Consider the following 8,270-nt stretch of genomic DNA (forward strand, 5'->3'; position numbering starts at 1 on the left):
GGAATAAACTCCTTTGACTAGTGGGATAAAATATGCTGATGAATTGGGAAATGAAATGTTTCAGGGGAACTATCAGACTGGAGGAGGATGTGTTGCTACTTCTGGGAAAACATTTTCCCAGCAAAATAAATAAACATAATTAAATTTTTTTTCATGTGTATTTATTTTTGAGAGAGAGACAGAGCATGAGCAGAGGAGGGGCAGAGAGAGAGGGAGACACAGAATCGAAAGCAGGATCCAGGCCCTGAGCGGTCAGCACAGAGGCTGATGTGGGACTTGAACTCATGAACCGTGAGGTCACTACCTGAGCTGAATGAAGTCAGACGCTCAACTGACTCAGCCACCCAGGTGTCCCTACACATAAGTTAATAGAAAGTGCCCTAGAAGGCTTGGCAGCCATAGCACGAATGGAGTTAGACCTGATTATGGTAAGGTGGGTTTATTTAGAGACAGAATTATTTCCTCAGTCTTCATTATCTGCTTAAAAAAAGGCTAAGAACTATGGGTCTTGTCATGGTATCTATTCTGAAGTCTTTGAAAGGGGACCTAATTTTCAAAATTAAAGTTTGTCGGTCCGATTGAGTGCCATAAACCTCTCTATTATTTCTCTATTTTTTCTACCAGGAGGAGGCTTGCCCATAGTGAGAGTTGCTCAAATTCATAGAGAAAAAATGTCCGCTTTTCTATAACTGTTATGTTTTCCATTTAAATACAAGTAAAGGAATCTCAGACATTTTGCTACCTTCCTTGTTGCTGAAGTGAGGCTTAATGGCAAAAATCATTGTTATGATATATATGTAAATATATAAATCATCTATATGTATCATCTATCTATCTGTCATCTATATCTATCTGTCTATCTATCTATCTATCTATCTATCTATCTATCTATCTATCTATCATCTGTCTATCTAAAATAAGCCTTTGGTGTGATTTTTTTTTTCCCCTACCAAGTTGCAAATTTCCAATTAGAGGTACTTGTGAGATATAGGGAAAACAAATTTAATATGTGGTGGCACAATTTAGTTACACATTTATAATAAAACTTCCTTAATTTAGTATGAATTTAGTATTTGTAATAATTTGTTTGTACTAAACTTAAGTTCACTTTTGTATTACGAATAAGGAAAAAAGTTTGCTGACAAGATGAAATAGAAAATATGAAATACACGTTTTAGGAACAAAAAGCCTTTACATCACATTTGTAGCAACAATTTTCCATCAAAAATATATGTTGAATAAAATGATTTATTAGAAACCCAAGTGTTTTACTAGGCAGTATTTCATAATTAAGATTATTTTAATAATACTTACATTTATTTAAATACTTCCTAATTTTTCTCCCTGAGGATAATGTCCACCAGTCAGTAGAGAATTGACTAATTTTTATCTTTATTTCTTATAAAAATTTCATGAGTTCCAAAAGACGTAATACATTCATTATTTTTATTTTTACATTTTGCTGTCTTCTTCAATTTTGAAGAGATCAATATCTACAAATAGATGATCAAATGGACAACAGGAAAAGTGGAAATGGTAATTTGAGGTATTACTGTAAAATCGTTTCAAGAATAATTTGGTCTTTTGCAGCTGGTGCAAAGTTTTATTGAAATCATGTTTAAATCTATAATCTAGGTTGTGCCAAATTTCTGTAAAACTTGATCACTGAGAGAGAAATTAAATTTGCCCATTTCCTATTCCTCCTGCTTTTGTCCAGATGATTAAGAATCAGCAAGACTCACTGTGCCTTTTTTCATATTCTTTTCCTTGGAGCTCCTGTGATTTAGAAGATCTCATTTTTTGTCATTTCTTCATTTCCTTCCTCAGATCTTGAGATTGAAGAATTTGTCCACATACTGGCCAAAAAACATGTCCGAAAACAACTGCATCGTCCTTCTGTTGACAAACTAACTTCACCTTCCAACCTTCCTCCTGCCGCATTTGCATGCATATTGTATTAGGATGCAGTGGCCATGTGACTAATATGGACCCTGCTCTTGTACAGGATAGAGACCTGCCCCACTCACACCAGTGCTGCATTTATCTTAAGAGCCCTTCCAGATCTCCGTTCATAACCTCGGAAAACTCTTTGGCGTTTCCAGCTTGGTTTCTGAAATAATCCCTGATCTGATTTCCTAGACTCTGAAGGGATCCCCACCATCCCATACTACATGACTCAAAAGCCATCAGAGTTTTAATACAAAGATACATTATATTTCCTCATCTTCTGTCTTCCATGGTTTAGCCCATTCTGTAGATCTTATTATCCCCTCTTTCTTAAAGCTGCTTTTGTCCAGTCAACTCTATTTATATACCAGGAACAATCCCTGTTTTTAATCATTGATACCTGTTTCTGTTACAGTGGTCTTATTCCTCTGTACTACCTGACTGTATATCACTTAGCTTTTAAGTCCCCCTGAAGTCTGGTTATTCTTGGAAGACTTTACACCCCTAGTGATCATTTACCTTCACCTTTTCTGTAGTCCTGTTGCACAGAAGGAGCCTTCCAAAGCCACTCCTCAAATGTACATCTAATTTTTGTGGCTCACCAGGCTTATGTTTATAAACCCTTTAATGATTTCCCATTGTTCTCATGACAAGCTAAAACTTAGATCATAGCTCACAAGGATCTATCTGTAACTGTCTGGTCTCTCCTTGTCTCAATATTGGCATCTCTCGCATATACCGCATGTAGCCATACAAAGATACATCATCTTTGTAGTTAGGTTTTGGTTAGGCTGGATGCTTTGCATTTCCACAAATAGTCTAGCCTTCGTCAAGCTGGTTGGCCTTTGGGCACACTGATTCTTCTACCTGGAACAATCCCTTCCTATCAGAATATCCCCTATACTAGTGCAGACTTTTGATGGTCTAGACTGTCATTTCCCTTGTAAGTCTTCATTTGTCAGGCATATAGAGGCGGGATGTCTCCTCTGCCCTCGCATGATACTCTGTAGTTGTCCTGTCTGGGGCTTACTATCCTATGATGTCTTCCTTTTTCAATGTATGGATGTAGAACATGCCAATCCTACTCAACATTTTATTCCCTGCATTTAGTATCCATTTGTTAAAGTGTGTTTGTTGCTTGTTTGTTTAAATTTTCCCCTCAAGTAGGTTTTTAGCTCTCCATGAAGCTAAAACATGTATTTTAATTATATTATATTTAGTAAACTTCCTAAAAACATGCCCAGTAAATATATTATCTCCTTTCACACAGTAAATGGCAATAATTAAATATGAATTCTGAAAAACTTTTTATTTCTTAACACTCATGGTACTTGAGCAAAATGTATTCTTACTTTACATGTGGATAAGTTTATTTGCAGTTAAAGGCATTGTGAGATTTCAACCAAATAAAGCTTAAGAAAATAGGAATTTTCAGCTTTACATTCTTATCAATTTTGAGAAAGTCACCTTATCAAGAGTACATATTTCTGTAGGTCATTTCTCATACCAGGCTTCCAATAAAATAGTTTTCATTAAGTCTTTTTTCAGTCTTGTGTGGTTTAGAGGTAGTCCTGCAAATTCTTTGTTCAGTTTTTAATTCATCTTTCTCGTGTCTTAGGACCTAAGTAATCATTCAGTTCTTCAGGAGCATCTTAGATAATATGGTGATAATCCGTTTTAACCTCATTTTAAAGCTGAATGTTAATCCAGGTGATCCCCGAAGCTTGTCCTGTGCCCTTGGGAGAAGTTCATTCAGCTTTTCTCATTTTCATTATTTTCACTTATAAAATATGAGTATTGGACTGGATGATCTGTCAAATGTTTTCCAACTTCTAGAGTGCATGCTTTTAAAATAAAATCTATGTATGATCTCAAACATCTGATATAAGTCTGCAATTTGGAAATTCTGCTGTTGAAATAAAGTTCATCCTTAACAAAAACTCATTTTATCAAACAAGAGTCCATTTATTTAATGTGTTTCAAAATATAGGGAGTCTGACTCTGCTATTTTATGTATAATCTATATTATTTAGTTATTACAGATAATAGAACGATTAACACAAAGTAGCCCAAGAAACAAAAATATTTATTATGGTTGGAAATCTTATTTATTTTCAGTGCCTTTTTCTATCTTGAGAATGTTCTTGAGAATGTTCTTCTGCCATTATTTACGTTTCTTTTTTAAAATTTTTTTGAAATGTTTATTTTTGAGAGAGAGAGAGAGTGAGCAGGGAAGAGGCAGAGAGAGAAGGAGACACAGAACTTGAAGCAGGCTACAGGCTCAAGCACAGAGCCCAACACAGGGTTCAAACCCATGAACCGAAGTTGGTGACTTAACCAACTGAGCCACCCAGGTGCCCCTATTTAGATTTCTGTTAAATACATTTGTTGGGTACATTCTGTGTACCATGCAGTGTGCGGAACATGTATAACTGTAACTCACCGGTGAGTCAGCAGACGTGGCTCTTGATATAATGGGCTTCCTGGCCACAGAGCTACCCATTAAGATTCTAGGTGCTTCCCTAAGGTGTGCTCCAGGAAACCGTTTGTGGTTCTCATACACTGGAAGCGGTCCTTCAGTATTTAAAGAAGAACACTTTGCTTCCCCTCAGAATGATGTAAGTTTAGCCCAGAATTCTCTGTGGAAGATGACCTAGATTCCCATACCAATTCCTTGAAAATAAACAGCATTTTCCCAGGCTACCAGTGTGCCTTAGCAAACTTGGGTGAAATACTTTTCATTTCTTAAATTATAGCTATCCCCTGACCCTGGAACCCAACTTTGTATGGTAGCCAATCATGTCTTCTATATACTAACTATTATTATTATGATTAATTATTATCATCATTATTACCTCAGTGGCTATATTGTTCTTACTTGTACTTATATAGTGTCCCTCCTTGTTATCAGTTTTCTCTAACACTGAAACTGAGAATTTGGCCTGCCCTTTCTAGTCGGGACCGTGGATTTTTTTAAATAGATTTTCCATCTCTTCCTGAGCAACATTTAGCCTCTAGTACTTTCCATTGAAAAAAAGAAGATGATACATTTAACAGATCTTTACAAGTCAACTGGTTACATAGGTTTATGCTTGTTATAAAATATTTCCCTTGTTCTCCTGATTTCTTGGAAGTATTCAAGCTTTCTTCTCCTGGTCGAGTGACAGCAATTTTGATGGAGTAAGTGGGAAATGTTGCTTGCATGAATTGTAACCCTTTTCTTGTGACTTAAGAAAGTGAAGGAGATAGAAGGCAGAAGAGTGGATGGAAAAAGGAAATAAATGGTAGGGCAGGTTAAGAAAATGAAAGAAATGGAACGTAAAAAAAAAAAATTAAAAGGCGAGAAAGATTACCAAGGATGTGCTCACATTAATAGAAAGTAAAGGAAATAAAGTGAAGAAGGAGCAGGGAGGCAGTCCTGTCCATCGTCCTTCCACCTGACGGACTCACGGAAGGGAGTTTTCGGCAAGTCGCTGGCAGCAAATGCAGTACTTTGACTCATGTCTGGAGACAGCTCAATAAAGCACTTTTTTCCTTTTCCAGAAACGCACTGATGTGCTGAGATTAAAGGAGAGGTAGGCTCGCCCCCAGTCCTGTTCTGCCAACCACAGGCTCGATCCCCATGTCATTTCAGGGACGTTGCAACTCTGTCATTGGTGCCGAGACTTTAGGAGCTGCAAAATAAAAATGTAACAAAAGTGGTTTACGTTTAACTTTACTTCAGTCAATAGATCCTAACTTCATAGGTACTTGATCTGTTTGACTTTGGTTTTTCAAGATAATACATATTTTTGCGCCAACCCATAGCTTGTGTTCAGGGACTGATTCAGTGCAAAGGAATAAAAGGAGTTCAGTGTTTTGAAAGATTTTTTGTTACACGCAAAAAATATCATTTCTAAACTTAGCAATTGTTGGAGTAGTTTGATAAAAACTATAAACACCAAATTTTAATTATTTTTTACAATCTTCTTAAAATTCGGTAATACCTACATGTGAGTAAATATTTCATTTTAACTACAGCTGACTTGCCAAATGTACAGAAACGCTGTTAGTATTGTATGAGAGAACTCAAAGTTAAATTAGGTTGCGGAATTTTTACTAAATATAATTTTTAAAACTTTAAAACATTTCCCTCTCATCTTGACTTTAAGTAATTTTCTCTCATCTTAGTTTTAAATAATATCGTCTACTGAAAACTCGCCACAAGTAGGAACAAAAATATTTCAGCTAACTCCCTGGGATGTATATTTTTATAGGGTTTGGTTTTAACTATGAATAGAGGATAAGCTTAAACCAATCACAGTATTTAACTCTAACACTGAAACTTTATTGATATTTCTCCCTGGAGATATCATTGGGATATATAGGTACATGTTGATATAATAACACAAAGATTAAAAAAAAAAAAAACTAAAGCAAAACATTGATTTCCCGTTACTAAGCACTAGATTATTCACAGTTCTTTTGAATTCAAAAGATCAATTTAAGATAATGTGAGCAATTCACAACAGGGGGGAGTGACTCTTTTTCTTAGACTCCTTAAGATATTTTATATTTGAAGTCATAGTGTTTTTTTTAACTAGATTTATCGATTCAAAAAAAAAAAAGGACTTCATGATCTTCGTATCATTTTCTACAAGTATTTAATGATTGTTTAATGGAACCACTTGCCTTCCAAGTACCTGTGGTCTTTTACAAGAGATATAACATAGCCCTTTATCTGCAGTATATGGTAGAAAGTAAAATTCCATATGGATAGTATAAAAAATTGCCTTCAGGGGTTCCTGTGTGGTTCAGTCAGTTAAAGTTTCGGCTTCAGCTCGGGTCATGATCTCATGGTTCTGTGAGTTTGAGCCCCGCATCGGGCCCTCTGCTGTCAGCACGGAGCCTGCTTCATATCTTCTGTTTCCTTCTCTCTCTGCCACTGCCTCGCTCATGTGCTGTCTGTCTCTCTCTTCAAAAAAAAAAAAAACATTTAAAAAACTATAAAAATAAGTAAAGAAACAAAAATTGTCCTGGGAGTCTGGAGAGGTAGATTATTTAGTTTTTAGGGGCTGATACGATTTTAGAGATGACCCCTGTCAGTCTCCTTTTATTTTAAAGTTTGTGAAATAGAAGCTAAATCGTTACTTTCTAAGAAAAGTGCTGTGGTTATCCTACAACTTCACTGATGTGTTTTGGTTGGAAGCAAAGATGACAGAAGCATCCTAGGACAGCAGTAAGTCTGAGAAGATCAGGTCCAGATTGCGGTAGAATGCGTCGCGTTGAGACCTGCCAACAAATCGCGTCACCCGGGCGCACTTTCCACATCTACCAAAAGAGGGTTTGCAATACATTACTACTTGTAATGTCCTGTCCAGTTCATCATTTTTATGATTATATAAAAGGCTATTAGGATAAATGAAATATCTGTTATGATTCAATGAAGTCTAATTTTTAAAAAAAATGTATTGGTTTTTGAATTTGGTTTTAGTTTCAGTTGTTAAACAGAACATGCTTCAAAGTAGAGGCACTCAACCTCATTTTATTTATATTTAGTGCTATCAGCTGGCATATAACAATGTGCTTTTTCTAAGGGGTTTACCACTTCTCCTGTTATATACTTTAAACTACTATTTGTTTATCATAGTATTAAAAGTAGCTTTTAGGCTGGCGCAGGTTATAAGATCACAAATCCCGAATTTAATGAAGTAGAAATTAGTGACGTTTTATTTCATTTTTTTTCACATCATCATACAATAAAAACCACACTGGCATTTTATAATATCTGGAGGACATGATGAAATAGAGAGACTATTCAAATAAAATCCATGCACCGTGGCTAATGCTGGAAGGCTGACAGCTGTAGTAAAGAGTAGATCACAAATTCATTAATGAGGGCTCCCTTTATAATTGAATTACCTGGTCTTTTATCTGTTTCAAGTAATATGTTCTTCCATCAGTGACCATTTACTGAGTGTGTGATATGTTCAGGGACCCAGCTAGGAGATGGAAGGGGCAGATGTGCGAGGCAGACTTCCAGAACAGGAGCTGGTGACGGTCAAAGCTCAGTTAGAAGTATGAGGGTGCACAGTCAGTCCACGGCGGAGTGAGAGAGGAGCCTTTAGAAGGATGTGCCTGCACTAAAATCAGGTCAGCCGAGTAATGTGATTTACTTGGCCCTGACTTCTAAGCCTTTCCACTTGAGCAAGAGGTAAAAATAAAATGGAGAAACCAGAGGGTGCTGTTTGTCATTGCTAATATCGATAATAATCTTCTGTATAGATTACAGATATCTCACATCCAGAATTTTACTTGCTGCACAAAACAAGTACCTGGTTATA

This window comes from Herpailurus yagouaroundi, unplaced genomic scaffold (assembly GCF_014898765.1).
Source record: "Herpailurus yagouaroundi ecotype Mexico unplaced genomic scaffold, PumYag 181, whole genome shotgun sequence".
NCBI lineage: Eukaryota > Metazoa > Chordata > Mammalia > Carnivora > Felidae > Herpailurus > Herpailurus yagouaroundi.